Source organism: Bos taurus, chromosome 25 (assembly GCF_002263795.3).
Source record: "Bos taurus isolate L1 Dominette 01449 registration number 42190680 breed Hereford chromosome 25, ARS-UCD2.0, whole genome shotgun sequence".
Classification (NCBI taxonomy): domain Eukaryota; kingdom Metazoa; phylum Chordata; class Mammalia; order Artiodactyla; family Bovidae; genus Bos; species Bos taurus.
In genome coordinates, this window is record NC_037352.1 from 12,758,134 (window position 1) to 12,779,395 (window position 21,262).

The window sequence follows — 21,262 nt, forward strand, 5'->3', positions numbered from 1 at the left end:
TATGGAGTATGAAAGGTAACCAAAAAATTAAGAGGGGAAGCTACTCCAGTCTGGAGACAAAACTCAGTCCACACATTTTAAAATTAATTAATGCAAATATCTCATAGGCAAGTAAATAATATAGAAATAAAATATACAATAAATGAATAGGTTAGTATACAAATGAACAAGTAAATAACAAACAAGTAAATAAATAGGTTGTTTGGAAAGAGAGAGGAAGGAAGAATTCAAAGAACATGCTCTTTGAATCTCTGAAGCATTACAAGCAGGATTTTGATTAAAGGGAGTTCTGCTTCCACAATATTATGCTTGAGTTCACATCATGAAAAAAATCAAGATTTGCTTCCATCCCATAGTGTGGAGACAGATCTCTATTGCAGTACTGCTGCATCCATCAGCATCCTTAATCATCCTCCTTCTGTGGAGGTTTATCATCGTTCTAGTTATTCTATTAGTCACTCTGCTATTAGAAGGGCAAGTGCCCTCTCATTTTTATGTTGTTGAATCATATCTTTCAGTTGAAAAACACTGTTAAAGAACAATAGTATAAAGCCAGGGATCAACCACTCAGCAGTTATCTCTCATGTGATTCTAATGAGAAGTCATCACTTCTGAATATGGCTGCATTGAGTGACTTATGATAACTCTGTATAACTTTTCTGCAAGGATTTTAATAGCAAACCCAAAGATGTTAAATGAAAACACTGAACACATGTTTATGGCCTATTTGATGAAGCCAGCACAGGGCTTGTACAGAAATAGAACTGAAAGAGAGTACTTTGGGTGAAGATAGTGGAAGAGAAAGGAGTATGTATTAGTCACAGTTCTCAAGGGGGAGAGAACTGATGGGGCATAGAGATATATAGAGATTTATTATAATAAACTGACTCATGTGATTACGAGGCTGACAGACCTCAAGATCTGCAGTTGGCAAGCTGGAGACCTAGGAAGAGCTAAAGCTGTGAGTACCAGTACAGACATAAGACAAGCCAGTGCTTCAGTTCAAGTGTGCAAGGAGGAAATAAATGATGTCCCAGCTCAAAGGCAGTCAAGCAGGAGGACTTTCCTCTTACTCACAGAAAGGTTAGCCTTTGTGTGCCATTCAGGCCTTTTACTGATTGGATGAGGCCCACCCACATTTAGGTAGTGCAATCTGCTTTATTCAGTTACCAATTGAATGTTAATTTCATCCAAAAACACACTCACACACATACCCAAAATAATGTTTGACCAAATGTTTAGGAAATTCCATGGCCCATTCAAGTTGACACAAAATCACGGGGTGTTTAGTGAAATTACCCAGGGAACTGAGTGACATCTATTGTCTGGAGTCATGGGTGCAATGAGGTTCAGTGTCAACCTCAAGTCGAAAATTACTCTTCCCTTCAACTGGAGAAATGTTAATTAGCTTAAAATGCAAGGCACATAAAACGATGGTCCACATCATTAGTTACCATCCACTTGAATGACTAAAACAGAAAGAACTGAACATACTAAGTGCTGGTGAGGATGCCAAGCCTCTGAAGGTCAAAGAAATACAAAATGGGACAGGCACTTGGGAAAATGGCTTGGCAAATCCTATAAATATTCACTTACTTGATGATTCAGCAATTCTACTCCTATTCACACAAAAGTAAATAAGATCATTATGTCCCACAAAGAATTCTTATAAAAGAATTTTATCTTCTAATTCACTAATCCTGTCTTCTGCCTCTGTTATTCTACTATTTGTTGCCTCCAGAGTGTTTTTAATTTCACTTATTGCATTATTCATTATATATTGACTCTTTTTTATTTCTTCTAGGTCCTTGTTAAACCTTTCTTGCATCTTCTCAATCCTTGTCTCCAGGCTATTTATCTGTGATTCCATTTTAGTTTCAAGATTTTGGATCAATTTCACTATCATTATTCGGAATTCTTTATCAGGTAGATTCCCTATCTCTTCCTCTTTTGTTTGGTTTGGTGGGCATTTATCCTGTTCCTTTATCTGCTGAGTATTCCTCTGTCTCTTCATCTTGTTTAAATTGCTGAGTTTGGGGTGTCCTTTCTGTATTCTGGCAGTTTGTGGAGTTCTCTTTATTGTGGTGTTTCCTCGCTGTGTGTGGGTTTGTACAGGTGGCTTGTCAAGGTTTCCTGGTTAGGGAAGCTTGTGTCGGTGTTCTGGTGGGTGGAGCTGTATTTCTTCTCTCTGGAGTGCAATGAAATGTCCAGTAATGAGTTATGAGATGTCTATAGTTTTGGGGTGACTTTGGGCAGCCTGTATCTTGAAGCTCAGGGCTGTGTTCCTTTGTTGCTGGAGAATTTGCTTGGTATGTAATAATAAATGCTGGAGAGGGTGTGGAGAAAAGGGAACCCTCTTACACTGTTGGTGGGAATGCAAACTAGTACAGCCACTATGGAGAGCAGTGTGGAGATTCCTTAAAAAACTGGAAATAGAACTGCCTTATGATCCAGCAACCCCACTGCTGGGCATACACACTGAGGAAACCAGAAGGGAAAGAGACACGTGTACCCCAATGTTCATCGCAGCACTGTTTATAATAGCCAAGACATGGAAGCAACCTAGATGTCCATCAGCAGATGAATGGATAAGAAAGCTGTGGTACATATACACAATGGAGTATTACTCAGCCATTAAAAAGAATACATTTGAATCAGTTCTAATGAGGTGGATGAAACTGGAGCCTATTATACAGAGTGAAGTAAGCCAGAAGGAAAAACATAAATACAGTATACTAACACATATATATGGAATTTAGAAAGATGGTAACAATAACCCTGTGTACGAGACAGCAAAAGAGACACTGATGTATAGAACAGTCTTATGGACTCTGTGGGAGAGGGAGAGGGTGGGAAGATTTGGGAGAATGACATTGTAACATGTAAAATATCATGTAAGAAACGAGTTGCCAGTCCAGGTTCGATGCACGATACTGGATGCTTGGGGCTAGTGCACTGGGACGACCCAGAGGGATGGTATGGGGAGGGAGGAGGGAGGAGGGTTCAGGATGGGGAACACATGTATACCTGTGGTGGATTCATTTTGATGTTTGGCAAAACTAATACAATTATGTAAAGTTTAAAAATAAAATAAAATTTAAAAAAAAAAAAAGAATTTTAATTGCAGCTTGATTCATAATAGTTAAAAAGTGGAAACATTCCAAATGTTCACCGATACAAGAATGAGATAAATAAACCACAAAATATTCATAATAATGGGCTACTAATGGGCAATAAAAAGGAATGAACTTCTAATCCATGCAACAAGAATAAACCCCACAGACAGAAGACTGAGCAAAAGATGTTCAAGGACATACAAAACTAATCTGTAAAGATACAAAGCAAGGCTTTCCTGGTGGCTCAGTGGTAAATAATCTGCCCAGGAACTACAACTAGTAAAGCCCATGCACCCTAGAGCCCATGCTCTGCAACAAAAGAAACCACACAATGAGAAGCCCGAGCACCATAACAAATAATAGTCCCCACTCGCTAGAACAAAGAAAAGCCCGCACAGCAATGAAGACGCAGCACAGCCAAAAATAAATACATAAGTAAAATTATTTTCTAAAAAAACACAGAACACATAACAGTTGCCTTTGAAGAGAAGGGAGACTGACTGAAGATGGGTATGAAGGGTCTTTCTAGGGTGATGAAAATGCTCAATATTTTGATAGGGGTTTGGATGATATAGCTATAAACATATGTCAAACTCAAGGGCAAAAAAGGGCAAGTCCAGAAATTGGGATGAGACTAAAGAGCTGTGGAAATGAACCAGAAGAAAAAACCGAAAACTTCCTTGGGCAAATATTGCAAGCATTTTGCACAGTGAATTAAAGGGAAGCCGGGTCTCCGGGAATACGGCTGATAAAGTCCTTTCTGTTAAAAAAAATCTAACTCTGGCAAACTGCCAAAGCAGAGACTGAGAATGAAGGTCCAGAAACAAACACCAAGCGCTATCCCAGTACAGACCAGGAGGTCCAGAAGAGCCTGAGAAATGCAAATGGGATCAGCAGAGCGCGCTGGACACCAGAAGGGCAAGCTCCAAACCAACAACAGTAAACTCTACTCTCTTAGCCACATCAGACTAATTGTCTTGGTAATCCCTCTATACTTCCTTTCGTGATTGTTGTAAATATTTGACCTGAACTAATTCTATAGCAAACTCTATTAAGTTCTCATTCTGTGGGGTGAATTTAGTCATTCTCAGTTCATCTTAAGGTTCTCTTCACTAAATCTTGAGTCAAACAGAAATAAGAGCTCATAGTCACTAAGGACTTACCAGATGCCAGGCAATGTGCAATACTCAACAAGCATTGTATTCATTTAATCTTGCTTCAACCATGAAGTAGACGTTGACAATGGAATTCCTATTTTATGGATGAAGAAACGGAGGCTTTAATGGGGTAAAAACATGCCTGAAGTTACTGAGCTAGGAAGGCAGAGGCAACTCAGAGGTATCTAACAATAGTGCCTCCTTCTAGGAGTTTTTCAAAGTGAATGAATAATATCCAAGCTTTGTAGAATCAGGGAGACTCTTGAAATCCTTACATTATGTGTGAATGTCCAGGAAACAGCCAAGGTTGGAAAAGATGTACATTCTACCCACAAGTCCACTAATTAATTCATTTGTTCAACAAACATTTAAGCATCTACTGTGTGCTACACATTTCTTGCCACCAGAAAAAATAGAACTGAGAGCCAAAAACTATGCTACTACATTGACAACACCCTACTCCAAAATGCACTCATAAGGAAGTCAGACAGAGAAAGACAAGTATCATATGATATCACTTACATGTGGAATCTAAAAACAATGATATAAATGAATTTACATGCAAAACAGAAACAGACTCATAGTTACTTTGAAAACAAACTTATGGTTACCAAAGGGGAAAAGAGGGAGAGATAAATTAGGATTAATATATACACACTACTATATACAAAATAGATAATCAAAAGAATCAACAAGGACCTACTATATAGCAAAGGGAACTCTACTCAATATTTTGTAATAAATGGGGAAAGAATCTGAAAAAGAATAAATGTGTGTGTGTGTGTGTGTGTGTGTGTGTTAGTTGCTCAGTCGTGTCTGACTCTTTGCAACCCCATGGACTATAATAGCCAGCCAGGCTCCTCAGTGCATGGAATTCTCCAGGCAAGAATACTGGAGTGGATTGCCATTTCCTTCTCCAGGGGATCTTCCCAACCCAGGGACTGAACCCCAGTCTCCTGCACTGCAGGCAGATTCTTTACCATCTGAGCCACCAGGGGAGCCCATATATATGTAAATGTGTGTGTGTGTGTGTATATATATATATATATATATATATATATATATATATCAGAATCACTTTACTGTACACCTGAAGCTAATGTAACATTGTAAATCAACTATACTTCAATATAAATCTTTTAAATGTACTCATAGACAACAAAGCAGAAAACTATAAGTTATGTCCAATATCCGTTTAAGACGTGTGGAAACTCAAATATAGAGTCAGTGGAGCATCAGTGAAAAGTCTGCAGAATAGGCAATCTAGTCTAAGGCTGAACATCTCGTGCCTACTCAAAGGCTGCTTCTGCTTCCTGAACAGTTTCATCAGCCCCTATGATTACTTTGTAATGTAGAAATTGATCATTAATCAATGTTGTCTAAGCAACACACTTAGAATAATAAATCAAGACAGACTCCTCCACCACAAAGCTCTGGGAAATTGCTGGCATATTAGCATTGACCGATTGCTGAGACATCGCTCTCCTGGGCTGAAGGGGGATTCAGGATGGATGACAACAGGATGCAAAAACAGATACTACAGGATGAGCAGAATTGATGAGACTGCACAGAGGGAATGTAGAATAAATGCCCCAGGAATAGCAGCATCACAGACTGAAGCGGAAAGAGCAGGCCTGAGTTTCGGCTATGCTGACACTAGCTCTGTGCATCTCGCTTGCCCTCTCCAGGCTCAGTTTCCTCATTTGTAAAGTGAGGTTAAGTAACTCTTGCAGGGAGGGGACATGGGTGTACCTACGGCTGATTCTTGTTGATGTTTGACAGAAAACAACAAAATTCTGTAAAGCAATTATTCTTCAATTAAAAAATAAAGTGGCAAAAGAAACTAAAAAAAAAAAATCTAACCTAAAAACATTTTTAAATAAATAAATAACTCCTGAAATGCCAAACTCACAAAGGTATTGTTAAATGGATGTGAAATTGTCATGTCAAATGGTAAAGCATAAAAAGTGAGATGTCTGGACTTCCCTGGTGGCCCAGTGGTTGAGAGTCCACCTGCCAATGCAGGGGACATGGGTTTGATCCCTGGTCCAGGAAGATTCCACATGCCATGGGACAAGGATACCAGTGTGCAACAACTACTGAACCCATGAGCCCAAGAGCGAAAACTACTGAGCCTGAGTACTGCAACTACTGATGCCCGTGCTCACCTAAAGAGACTGTGCTCCACAAAGAGAAGCCACTGCAGTGAGAAGACTTCGCACTGTGACTAGAGAGGAACCTCTCACCACAACTAGAGAAAGCCCATGCACAGCAATGAAGACTCAATGGCAGCCATAAATAAATAGATATTTTAACAAGTGAGGTATTTAGCTTTGGGGGTGCTCTTTTCTATCTAAAAAAATTGATCCAATTGTGAGCTAGGTAGTATCAGAACACCCCAACTTCAGGAATGGTAACTGAATCTGATCCCTTTGCTTACATCCAAGATTTCTGCCTCTTTTTGCTTTTGCTTAAGCAGAGCAGCTGGAAAATAGCAGGAGGGATAACACAAGGGAAGGAAAACATGCTCTGCCTGCAGGCAGAGACCATACACCAGGAAGCAGATCTTCATCATTCCCAGTAACCAGATAAGCTACTCCTCCACCCACAGGGAAGAGCATCTGAGCAATGGCAACAAGGATGCAAGCTTCCTCCTCAGAATGTTCTCCAAGGGGCTTGAGTATTGGCAAAAATTCCAATTTTTATATCAACAGTCAGCTGACAGACTGCACCAATAGACGTTCACAACTCGCTTCTTCCATCTCTTGCCATGTCCTGCTACAGAGCCTTGGAAACATTAGTCGCTTGATTTCACAGACTCTCTTGCAGTGAGAGATGGTCTCGTGACATGATTCAAATGCCACTGGAAGGGCACCCAGTAGAGCTTCTGGGAAACATATTGTTTTTATAATCAAAAAGTATACAAGAAGCTGACCTTGAATATTATATGGCTGGAGCAGAAGTCACCTTATGATCATGAAGAAAAATGTAAGAGAATTGCAAAGATATCAAGTGTGACATTATTGAGGCACTAAACCCTCGCTAGTAACTGCTTCCTGTAGAGAGTATAATCTTCCTAATAGGCAAACTAAAGGTGCATGTCCGAGTCTCATCTTTCCTGCCCCTTCCTATTCAAGTTTATAGTAATTTTAGAAAAAAATAAAATTTTTAAATTTGGTTTTCTATAGCTTTTAAAAAGCAATTTATTTTAAACCCTAAGTAGGACTTTTTTCCCATCCAACTCTCACAAAACACTTTTGGGAGTAAAGTAATATTTATGTAGGATTGTTTGAAAGATAAGCAGAAAATCATTTTTCCAAACTGAAAGGCCTCAATCTTTAGAAACTGTTCCATGAGGACAAAGGATTCCACCATCAACATTTGGGAAACGCAGCATGTTTCAGTCATCTCTTGATGCATAACAAACACCATGACTTCCATCCAAAGAGAAAAATTCATCTCTCACTCATACATCTTAGAGTGACTGTATTTGGCCAGACAGCTCAGTTGTTCTAGATTCAGGTCATTGCCCATGTGTCTCTTGTCCTAGGACCAATGGCTCCCTGGCATGTGTTCTTCTGGTTGCAAGGGTAGGAATACCCCAGGAGACGAGAAAATGTATACAATATCTTTGATGTCTAATCTTAGAAGTTCACACTGTCACTTCCACTCAAAATTTATGGACCAAAACAATTTCTATGCCAAGCTCAATATCAATGGGAAGAGGAACATGCCCCTTTTATCAAAGTGGAAACAGTATATAAATATTTTATAAACTAAAATCTAATCAACTAAACTACTACTTGTCTATTAGTCTACTGCTGCTGCTGCTGCTAAGTCGCTTCAGTCGTGTCCAACTCTGTGTGACCCCATAGACGGCAGCCCACCAGGCTCCTCCATCCCTGGGATTCTCCAGGCAAGAATACTGGAGTGGGTTGCCATTAATGAATTCTTTTCTACTCCACATTTTTAATCTTTAGGATTCTTTCAATGGTAAAGAATAGAACGCCAACGCTAATCAACTTAAGTTAAAATAAAATCTTATCTTTTGGTTCACTTATAGAAAAATCTCAAGGGAAAAATCAAGCTTCAGGAGTCAAATAATGTTATCCAATGCTTTTCTCTTCATCTCTCAACTATTTTCCTCTATGTTGGATTCATTTTCAAGTGATAGTAATAATAAAAGAACTGTGGCAGACTGAAGCATGATTTACCATTCTTCATGCCCTCCCTGTATTAGAATTCTATGCCTTTTGAGGAGTGCATTTCCCCATCCTTCTGTTACTGGCTTGGCGGGATGACCTTCTTTGTCCAGTGGAATATGAACGTAAGTGACAGTGCATCAGTTTCTGGATGAGGCCACAGGTGACATCAGTTATTGTGCTCATTCTCTCCCACATCTGTAACTCATGAAAAGAAGACCGTGATCCTGGTAGGCAGTGGTCCAGAGAGGACATGATACATTGTAGAACAGACTGAATCCCAAGTCTGTCTGATTAACTATTACCATCACAGCTACTTTTATGTTTCAGACTTTTTCTCAGTGCACTGGAAGGGTACAAGAACCATTCATAAACATCTCTGTATGCTGGTAATAGTCAGCAAAAGGGATGCCATAACAAAACACTACCCAACAAGTCTGGGTGGCTTAATGACAGCAATTTATCTTCTTACACTTCTGGATGCTGGGAAACCTAAAACCAAGGTGCCAGCCCATTTAAGTCCTGGTAAGAGCTTTCCTCCTGGCTTGTAAACAGTCACCATCCCTCTGTGTCCTTACATGGTGGGGAGAGAGAGCTCTGGAGGATCTTCCTCTTCTTTTAAGGCACCAGCACTATCGACTCATGATCTCATTTAACCTCAACTCCTCTTCGACTGTAGCCCACCAGGCTCCTCTGTCCATGGGATTCTCCAAGGAAGAAGACTGGAGTGGGTTATCATGTCCTCCACCAGGGGATCTTCCCAACCCAGGGATCGAACCCATATCTCTTATGCCTCCTGCATTGATGGGTGAATTCTTTAGCCCCCTCTTCACAGGTCCTATTTCCAAATATAGTCAGATTAGAGGTTAGGATTCCAACATATGAATTTGGAAGGGACACAATTTGGTCCTTAGCAATCCTTAAGCTTTAAGATTTCAGTTCCCAAGGGATCCCCCACACCAGGGGATAGCAGCATCTGGTGTCAGATTCTGTTAATTCAGGCCAAGACCATTTTATTGTTTATCATCACAAATTACATGCTAGAGGTTATAACATTCATTCATTCAAAGGCTTAAGGGAGATCAAGATCTTTGAGGCTGGAGTGAAGGAAACAAGGGAAAAGTAAATAGAAAAGAAGGATGGAGAGGAGACAGGAGGCAGACCACATAGACAGCAGAGCAGGGGAAGAACTTAAACTGGGGGTTGAAATTATGAGGCTGGAGTCCTTGGACATGTGTGTTTGAAAGCAGGGAGAGATAAAGCTATGTTTATTGTGTTTTATCATCTTAGTTCAGGCTGATATAACAAAAATCTGCCTTAAACATTTATTGCTCACAGTTCGGAAGACTGGGAAGCCCAGGATCAAGCCACCAGCACATTCAGTGTCTGATAAGAGTCCAAGGGGTCGCTAAGAGTCAGGCATGACTGAGCAACTTCACTTTCACTTTTCACTTTCATGCATTGGAGAAGGAAATGGCAACCCACTCCAGTGTTCTTACCTGGAGAATCCCAGGGTAGGGGAGCCTGGTGGGCTGCCGTCTATGGGGTCGCCCAGAGTTGGACACGATTGAAGCAACTCAGAAGCAGCAGCAGCAGCAAGAGCCTGGTTCATAGGCAGTTGTCTTCTCACCGAGTTCTCATGTGATGGGAAAGTTTGCAAGAGCTCTCTGGAGCCTCTTTTAAAGAGCTCTAATACTATTTATGAGGGCTCCATTCTCATGACCTGATCAACTCTGAAAGTCCCAACTCCTAATCACATTGAGGGTTAGGATTTCAACATATGAATTCCAGAGGGAACACAATATTCAGTCTGTAGCACCTATTATATATCAGGAATTGTACTATAAACTATGTATGCCTGATATTTGCCGTGTTTTACATTTCAATATACATAATATTTATTGAGTGACAAGCATAATCAGCAATTCTAGAAATCAAGAACTATTTTATATTCCAAATCAACGATAAGGTATGAGAGGAAGAGATATATAATTAAGCCTCTCTGACCTTTTCATAGTTCAAGATGGAATAAATGCATGATTACATGTAGGGAACATGGAGGTCATATAAACAGCCCATTAAACTCAATCATACACATAATTGCCTGTTTTCTATTCCACCTGGTAGGTTAAATATCCAACTTTTAGTTTCCAAATGGTGTCTTATGCAATCATTACAATTACTATCCTATTCAACTTCAGAGGTAATTTAAACTGTGGGTCACTTCTCCACCAAACAATCTGTTTGTAATATGCAATTCTGGTTTGGATTCCAGGGATAAATATTATTCTCCAAGCAAATGCAAGTTGCAGGTAATTCACCAAATAATGGTTTGAAAAGGAAATAGTGTGCAAACAATATGATTGAATAACAAAATAAGAAGAATTAACTGAAAAAACAGGAATTCGTCAACAAGTTCAGTAAGATGGCTAGATACAAGATAAATATACAGAAATCAATAGGTTTCCCATAAACAAACAATGTAGAAAAGGTTCCACTTCCAAAAGTATACAGGCAGGTCTAGGAGTGATCTTTATAAAAAAGGTCTGTTTTTTATGCAAAGAAACTACAAAACTACTGCTTAAACACACAAAAGAGAATAACTTGAATGAATATGCACAAAAATAACAGTCTTACTTTATGACATGCCAGACAGAATGAGGGATAAGTGTGTGTGTGTGTGTGTGTGTGTGTGTGTATACATATATATATATATATATATATATATATATCACCTACCTCAAATGATTTACTCAAATTTTATAATATAGATTTTTTTCCTGTGATTTATAGATGTAGAAACTGAAGCTTAAAGAGTAATTTTCCCAAGATAAGAAGGTCAGCATGAGATATTTAGAATGTAAAATCTGGTTGGGCAAATGACCTATTAAAAACCCTTCATTGGCTTTTGTCTGAAAATAGAAGCAAATTTTTGCAAAGCTCTGCGTAAAGATCCTTGCTACCTCTGCAGGATTACTTCAAGCCACTCTCTCCTCAAACTCTATGAATTGAAAATTAAACTCAGACTATCATGGCCAATCTAAAATAGGAAAATCCAACCTTGTTGAAGTAGGATATCTTCTCAAATTAGTTTACAGGGGAAATGCATTTCCAAGTTCAGCTGGCAAGAGAAAAAAATACCCAAGGTGAGAATAGATTCTTCAAAAATGAAAAGAAAGCAGAAAGCTTCTCTGTATTTTTATGAGGCTGAAAATGATAAAACAGCACAAAAGAAAATACAGACTATTCTCTCTTTCACTTGCTGATATCCATGCAAAAAATCTAAATAAAATGCCAACAAACAGAATCCAATAGTACTCATGTTCCATGACCAAGTGGGGTTTCTCCCAAGAATGCAAGTATTTCTCAAAGTACACTCCTTACTAATATAATTCACTATACTAATAAGGTAAAAGAGAAAAAAAAACACAGTATCATCTGTACAGAAAATAAAAAGGCACTAAAAAGATTCAACATCCATTCTTGTTTTAAAAAGAAAAGCTTTTAAAAAACAAATACTTCCTTAATGTGATACAATCATTCATTTCACTCCCCAAACTGGCATGACTTTTTTTTTTTTTTGGAGTATAGTTGCTTTGCAATGTTGTGTTGGTTTCTGCTGTACAGCAAAGTGAATCAGTAATATGTATACATATATCCCCTTCCTTTTGATCTTCCCTCCCACCTCCCCATCCCACTCATCTAGGTCACCACAGAGCACTGAGCTGAGAGTTCCCTGCACAGGTTCCCACTAGCTATCTATTTCATTCATGGTAGTGTTTCTGTGTTAATGCTAATCTTCTAATTCATCCCACCCTTTCTTCCCCTGCTATGTCCACATGTCCATTCTCTATGCCTTCATCTCTATCCCTGCCCTGCAAATAGGTTCATCAGTATCATTTTTCTAGATTCCACATATATGCATTAATATGCAATACCAGTTTTCCTCTTTGACTTATTTCACTCTGTATGACAGATTATAGGCCCATCCACCTCTCTACAAATGATCCACTTTTGTTCCTTTTTATGACTCAGTAATATTCCACTGTATGTATAACCACATCTTGATCCTTAACAGGCAAACACCAGAAACTCTTCACTGAAGGCTGGACAAGACAACAGTATTTATTGCGATGCATGTTCTCTGACTCTGACCACACCCCCTTCCCAGATCTCCCCTCCACCCGGCTCCTCCCTGCTCTGTATTCCAGGAGGCCCACCTCTTTAGACTCCATCACCAGCCTCCCTTGTTCTGTGGCTTTTGGATGAGATCTTCCAAAGGACACACCAGCAGGAGATCAGGGGCAGGATAACAGTGGGGTCAGGGTCCTCAGTTTTCCCATCTAGCTATGATTAGCAGTGGTGTGTTCTTCTACCTAAGACACAGCTCTTGTGAGACACCCTCCTCTCCTGCTTTGATGAAGTTTCGGTAACTGCTTTCTTTACCTAGTCCTTCATGTGTAGGGTGTGTATGACAGCCACCCCAACATTGCTTGTCCAGCCCTAGGGTGCTTCTTCATCTCTTATTGGGCTTCTTTAGCTATGAGAACATCTTGGAAATAGTCCTTTCATTAAACGCTCTTCAATCAGTCATGCTGAGTGTTTCCTGTTTTCTGCACTGAGGCCTACCCATAATCCCCTCTCATTACTATATCTGAAATACCAAGTTATATCAGTAGATGGTAACTTGGACAAAGGGAAAGAGGTTAAAATAAAATTTGTTAAGGTGGGTCAAAGAAAAATTGCACCATTTAAGCAAGACTGTTCAAGACAATTGCAGTAGGGGAGAGAGATTAAACTCAAGTTCAAAAACAACAGGGACAGTTGGGAATTTCTAGCAAGTGGGAGAGGGAACAATTGGAAAGAAAAGTATTGGGGGGAATTTGATAAGATATCAAGGTGTGGGGGTGATTCTTGCTAAACAGGCTTGGCAGGATTCCTGCTGAATGGGGCTCAGCAAGCCAAAGACAGCAGACCAAGGACCACTGGCCACGGACGGACATTCAAAGACAAGGTCTAATCAGGAAGAGGGAACAAGGGAGCTTGACTAGAGTTTGGTCAAGGAGGAAGTCCTTATTAGCTATACTGAACTGAATGTCTGTGTCCCTCCAGACTCATCTGCTGAAATCCCAACCTCCAACGTGATGTTATTAGGAGGTAGGATCTTTGTGATATGATTAAGTCATGGAGATAGAGCTCTCATAAATGGGACTAGTGCCCTTACAAGATACCAGGAGAGCTCCCTTACCCCACCCACCATGCGAGGACACAGCAGGGAAATGTCTTTGAACCAGGAAGTGGGCCTCACCCAACACTGAATCTATTGCATGCTGATTTTGGACTTGCCAGCCTCCATAACTATAAGAAATATTTATTGGTTAATGCATGGTGTTTGTTGTTTAGGGCTTCCCTGGTGGGTCAGTGGCAAAGAATCCACTGCCAAGCAGGAAACACAGGTTCCAAGGGTTTGGAAGGTCTTCCAAAGAAGGAAATGGCAACCCATTCCAGCATCCTTGCTGGGAAATTCCACGGACAGAGGAACCTGGTGGGTTACAGTCCATGGGGTTGCAAAAGAATCCAACACAACTTAGAGACTAAACAACAACAACATTTGGTGTTTAAGTTTATGGTATTCTTTACAGCAGCTCAAACAGAGACATCGGGTGATTCAATTTGTATATCTGAAAGATCCAAATTTTCAAAATCAAGTGAAAATAATTACAAACAAGAGAATGTAAGATGATTGACTAAAAACACAACCTTAATAGACCAAAACCCATAGCCTTCTTATAAACCGAGGATTGACAAACCACAGCCCATGGGCTGGTCAAATCTTGCCTACCACCAATTTTTGTCAATAAAGTTTTATTGGAACACAGTCATACCCATTTGTTAATCTATGGTCTTTGGCTATTTTTGAAGTACAACAGAAGTAACTGCAACAGAATCCTTATGGTCCCCAAAGCTGAAAATATATTCTGACCCTTTATCAAAAATGTTTAAAGGCCACAGCTATACACAAAGAACAATCTTAACAGACTTTTAAAAATCCCATCTGAAATAGCATCCTACATATTGAGGACAGAGCTTAATTTCATAGCCAGGTTAACATGCAAAAATTAGAGCAAATAGGTGCAAAATCCAGATCTGAAAATCAGTGGTAGTGAATATAAGCTACCTGAGAACATGCAGACATTTTGAGAAGGGCTTTGGACTCCAAGGGGAAACAGAACGGTGGTTTGAATGGATGTGTTCTGAATCCTAAGGAAGCCAGGGAACTACCGCTGATGCTGGGGTAGCATAAATAATAAAAAGCATTAAAACAAGTATGATAGCAGAGACACTTGCCAAGGGCACAGGAACAGAGTTAGCAAGTTGATTTGGAGCTGACTCACTGTCAGAGAGGAAAAGGCATTGTGAGCTGAGCCAAAGATGCGGAGGACTGGAAGACAGGGTGTGATAGAAAGTGACAAGAGAAATGACAGACACCAGACCTTGCTGGTACCAACCAGAAATGGACTGCTGCATCCTTCTAGCCCTACTCAGAGATGGCCATGAAGGAGAGGTGAAGAAAAATCTTCCAGGGGCCAGAAATCTGAGTAGTACATTTGGGTGTTCACTTTGGGCACACCAAGCAAGAACTGGAATCCCGAGCTACACCAACACATAAGCAGTTGCTAATGATATGTCTGGATGAGTAGGTTCTTGGAAAGAAGAGACCTGGAAGGCTGGTGTCATGGAAGATGTATGCAGGAGCACATCTTAGAGGAGGTTCAGAATGATCCATGTGAGACACAAATTCACAGGGAGAAAGTTCTCAGTAACCTGATGGGCAAGATGGTACACTCTGTGGACATGGGTCAGCCTTCTTCCCCAGCCACTTCTGTGCTCGCTCAATGGATTTGTGTGCAAACTGGCCAGGGTGGCAGGAATGGAGGCCTGCATGAGTTCAACAATATGAACTTCCCCCACCAATGCTAAGCATGTGTCTAATTGGCCAATGGTAGAAAGCAACACTGAAGTCCAGCAGTGCGTTCCCTGGAGGTCCACACAGCCACTTAGTGAGAGGTCAGTCACATGCCTTCATCCCAGACAGGGCAGAGATTCATCCTCACTGAAACAGACAAATACTCTGGATTTGAATATCCTCCCTCCTCTCCACGATGTTTCTGCCAGCACCACCATCCAAGGACCTGCAAGAGTGTGCCCCATTCAACACCATAACATTCCCAGGCCCCACCCCCCGCCACACACACACTGCTCCTGATCAAGAAATATGTCTCACAATAAAATAGATGCATCAATGTGTTCTTGCCAGTGGACTTCACTGGTTGGCCATCGTTTAGGAACAGCTGGCCTAATAGAATGGAAGGGTCAGTTACAAAGCCTGCGAAAGAGTTAGTTACAAAGCCATCAAGGAGACAACTCCCAGAAAGGATGGAGCTCTCTCTGCTGGAGGCAGTACATTTTCTGATTAGGCTACCAGGTCACGGTGCTGTTTCTTCTGTAGTCAGATTACACAGGGCCAGGAATCAAGGGGTGGGGGTGGGAATTGGTTTTCTCACTTTCACAATCACTTGCAGGATTTTTGCTTCCCATTCCAGCAAGTTTGAGCTCTGCTGCATTGGAGATTTTAGTCCCAAGGGGGCATGTGCTTCCAGCCAGGGGCACCATCATAGTTCCACTGAATTGGAAGATAAGACTTGAACTGACTCCTTGCGTGAATGTGTGCATGCTCAGTCATGTCCAACTCTGGGCAACCCCATGGACTATGGGCCATAGCCCAACAGGCTCCTCTCTCCAAGGCATTTTCCAGACAACAATACTGGAGCGGGTTGCCATTTCCTACTCCAGATCTTCCTGACCCAGGGATCAAACCAGTGTCACCTGCGTCTCCTGCTCTGCAAGAGGATTCTTTACCACTGAGCCATAGGGAAAGCCTACTGTTAACTCCTTATGCCACTATGACCCACCTCTCAGAATATTGGAAATAAAAGCAAAAAGAAACAAATGGGACCTAATTAAACTTAAAAGCTTCTCCACAACAAAGGAAACTATAAGCAAGGTGAAAAGACAGCCTTCAGAATGGGAGAAAATAATAGCAAATGAAGCAACTGACAAACAACTCATCTCAAAAATATGCAAGCAACTCCTACAGCTCAATTCCAGAAAAATAAATGACCCAATCAAAAAATGAGCCAAAGAACTAAATAGACATTTCTCCAAAGAAGACATACAGATGGCTAACAAACACATGAAAAGATGTTCAACATCACTCATTATCAGAGAAATGCAAATCAAAACCACTATGAGGTACCATTTCACACCAGTCAGAGTGGCCGCGATCCAAAAGTCTACAAGCAATAAATGCTGGAGAGGGTGTGGAAAAAAGGGAACCCTCTTACACTGTTGGTGGGAATGCAAACTAGTACAGCCACTATGGAGAACAGTGTGGAGATTCCTTAAAAAACTGAAAATAGAACTGCCTTATGATCCAGCAATCCCACTGCTGGGCATACACACTGAGGAAACCAGAAGGGAAAGAGACACGTGTACCCCAATGTTCATCACAGCACTGTTTATAATAGCCAGGACATGGAAGCAACCTAGATGTCCATCAGCAGATGAATGGATAAGAAAGCTGTGGTACATATACACAATGGAGTATTACTCAGCCATTAAAAAGAATATATTTGAATCAGTTCTAATGAGGTGGATGAAACTGGAGCCTATTATACAGAGTGAAGTAAGCCAGAAAGAAAAACACCAATACAGTATACTAACACATATATATGGAATTTAGAAAGATGGTAACAATAACCCTGTATTCAAGACAGCAAAAGAGACACTGATGTATAGAACAGTCTTTCGGACTCTGTGGGAGAGGGAGAGGGTGGGATGATTTGCCAGAATGGCATTGAAACATGTATAATATCATATATGAAATGAGTTGCCAGTCTAGGTTCGATGCACAATACTGGATGCTTGGGGCTGGTGCACTGGGTCAACCCAGAGGGATATGGGGAGGGAGGAGGGTTCAGGATGGGGAACACATGTATACCTGTGGTGGATTCATTTTGATATATGGCAAAACCAATACAATATTGTAAAGCTATAAAATAAAATATAAAAAAAAAAAGTAAAGAAGGAATTCTCTCTACTGACGAGGGAGATTGATCCCAATCATGAAAAGGGAATCAGGTTGCTACAACACCCCACAGCAAGAAGACTTATGTCTGGACCAGAAGATTCTCTGGGATTCCTCTCAGTACTTTCATGTACTTGGTTAATAGAAAAACTACAAAAGCAATGACCTCAAAAATAGGGTTGAGAACCTCAACCCTTCAGAAATTGAAGTTTGAATTTCACCACCAGGTAGAGAAAAGTACCAGCAAATGTCCTGGCTGAAGAAAAAGGAAATATGAAACTGATAGGAGGAAGAGGAACTTCTAATACCAACTGCGAGATTATGATCAGTTACAGAAGCAGGGACTGTAGAACCAGGCATATCTTCTTCCTGGTTTGGCGCACGTGCGTGTGTGCATGTGTGTGTGTGTGTGTGTGCGTGTGTGTGTGTGTACTAATTTCTTCCTCTCTTTTCTTCTTCCCCAGTATCTTATACAAGTTCTGTTAGTGGCAGTTAATTTTACAATTACGTCTAAGTAATAAAATCTTCTGAAGGGACTATGATTTTGGGGAGTGATTAACATGGCCCAGAAATGAGTATAATGACTGCTGTGACTCTGAAGAGCAGATGCAAATGCCTTTGTCTCAGTGAAGGTTGGCTGTTTACTGTTAGGGGAAGCACAGGGTCATTTGTGTTGTTGGTGGAAGTGCAAACACACATGGAGGCATGTGGATGAACACTGAATAGCCAAAGAGCGGGTCATGTCCATTTTTGTTGTTGTTATTCGTCTACATTATGCACACATGAAGTTCACTTTGCTTCAGCCCCCTAGCACCTTCAGGCCCGTGACATGCACTTCTGGTTGCCCTCCAAGTATCCACTTCCCCTTCTTCCTTGGTAACAAAAATCTACTATAAAAGCTAACTTCCCAGTCTCCTGTTCAGCTAGACACAGCCATGTGACTGAGTTCTGTCTAGTGAGATATAAGTAGATATATTATATGTGACTTCTGGAACAGAGATTTCAAAAGGAATTGCTTTTCCTGATAGAAGCACTCTTTCAACCTTCTTACTGCCAAGAAAACAGATGTGATGGCCAGTGCTCTGGTAGCCATCTCGGAATATGAGGCAACCTTGGGCATGGAGACCATGAAGTGAGGATAGAGGAACAAAGATATAGAAGTCACCAATAACTCTGTGTCACTGGCACACAAGCTCTGGACTACTTGCCTCTGGACTTACTTGTGTTTTTTAGACGGTTTTGTGGACTGCTTAAGTCACTCTATTAGGAGATGGTAGTCTGTTACTTGCAACCATATATAATTCCTGTTCAAAATCTACTAGCTCTCTTTGCTCCCCTGCCAGTTTAGAAACCCAGGAACCTTTACAATGCCTCCTTTCCCAAGTCTGGGGAAAAGCCCTCTGTGGTCAAAAACCCTATTCTCATTAATGGATTTAGGATTTTGAAGTGGGAAGGAGAAAAAGGAGATGCATCTGTCACAAACCCTTGCCAGAGGCAAGGAACACAGAGGACTCATTGCTTAAGTGGAGAGAGAAATACCAGGAGACAAAATAGAAAACAGTGCATATGGCAGAAGAATGATCCAATGCACAATTATTGAGTAGGTTTTGCAAACAATTCTTACCATCCCTCTAAAAACATTCATATTTCCTTCTCTTTAAAAATAAAAAGCTTGGCAACAGGGTTTCTGCAAGATCATACTTCTACAAAGAGTTGTAAGTTTCCATCTAATAAACACGGCCAATTGAGAAATTCATAATACATGAAAGCAATCCCAAAGGCCATGAAGTCAGATGGACCTGGAGTGATACCATAAGCCTAGTGGTGAAGAAAAAGAGTTGTCAAGTTGATCTGTGAAGTAAAGAAAATAATGAAAGCAAGTGAACACAGTCCAAAAAAATTAAAAGGGATTATCTTACCCAAAATAGGATGATTTAATATGCTAACACACAGAATTCTTTCCTCTGCCCCCAAGGGCTGTGTGCATGACGATTTGTACTTTGTTTTAGAAAACTTATGATTGTTTGGAAGTGTTTTAAATGATTCAGGGGCAGAGATGTGAAGGATAACAAATGAAGCAACTAAAGTTTCATATTTTATTGTGAGTTCGGCCCTACTTAAAAGTCAGGCTGAGCTTCTAATCAAAATATGAAGGGAGAGAGCTTGAAAGTAATATGAATCATTAATATGGGAGTACTTAAGGTAACGAACTCAAGGATTTTCGAAAATTTGCAGCACTTTTTCAGATAACACGAAGAGGTTGAGTATTTTTATTTCCCTCTCCTTCAAGATTCTTTTTAAGACATATTTAAAATAGGCCTAAGGTCAAGATCATTGAAAGGAAAGAACAGTTTTGAGTTACTCCCTTATAAATTGCACAGAAGACAACACATAATATCTTAATAGGTGATTTGTTTTTAAGTGACTACCAATGGTGTGGTAATGTGGGTTCACTATATGCCAGGTCACAGGAAGCTATTATAGTGGCTAAAGGTTCGCTTTACCATTCCACTATTTAAATTCAATAAATGAGCGTATCGGAGACTTTCGTGGTGGTATGGTTGTTAAGAATCCACCCGCCAGTGCAGAGGACACTGGTGTGCTCCCTGGTCTGAGAATAATCCACATGCCTCAGGGCAACATACCACAGTTACTGAGCCCACACCTCGCAGCCCACGTTCCACCACAAGAGAAGCCCGGGCACCACACGCAGAGAGTGGCCCCGGCTCGCTGCAACTGGAGAAAGCCCACTGACAGCAAGGAAGACCCAGCGCAGCCATAAATAAATACATGACTTTAAATAAATGAGTACAACTCTTTAGTGAGGCTGTTTTGTCCAGTCCCTTTTAGTGGCTTAATTCTTAGGTCAGTGGATAACAATCTCTAGATTTCACTTTCAGCACAGTTCAGCTTTGTAGTAACATTTTTTAAAATAAGCAAGAAAGGAAGGATAAATTTTAAATTACTAATGTAGAAACTTTCTCAGAAAGAAAGGAACAAACGCTACTAGTTCCGAGGGAATATTTGAAGTTCACATTGTTTTTCTGTCAGTCTCCTCTTTTTCAGTAACTGCTTCAGTTCAATGTCTAGGGTAGGAATTGGTTATTGTCATCACCATCATCAATCACCACTTGAGAACTTCCAGACGTGCAAACTGTGACTTCACTCCAGAATTACTGAATCTGAAACTCTAGGGACGGGTTCCTGTGGTCTGAGTCGTAGCAAGCCCTCCTGGTGAGTCCAGTGGAAGCTCAAATCTGAGAAACAGGCTTGAAACTGCCTTCATAGAAATATAGCACTGCCTCCATAAGCTGTCTGAACCTGAACAAGCCATTTAACATCTCTGAGGTTTAATGTCTTGGTATGTTAAAATAAACGGCTTCCCAAGTGGTGCTAGTGGTAAAGAGCCCACCTGTCCATTCATGAGATGTAAGAGACGTGGCTTCGATCCGTGGGTCGGTAAGATCCCCTGGAGGAGGGCATGGCAACCCGTTCCATATTCTTGCATGGAGAATCCCACAGTCCATAAGGCTGCAAAGAGTTGGACACGACTGAAGCGACTTAGCTTCACATGCACATGTTAAAGATAATGAATGTCCCTCAAGACTGTTAAGGATATGAAAAACAAGGAAAACCTGA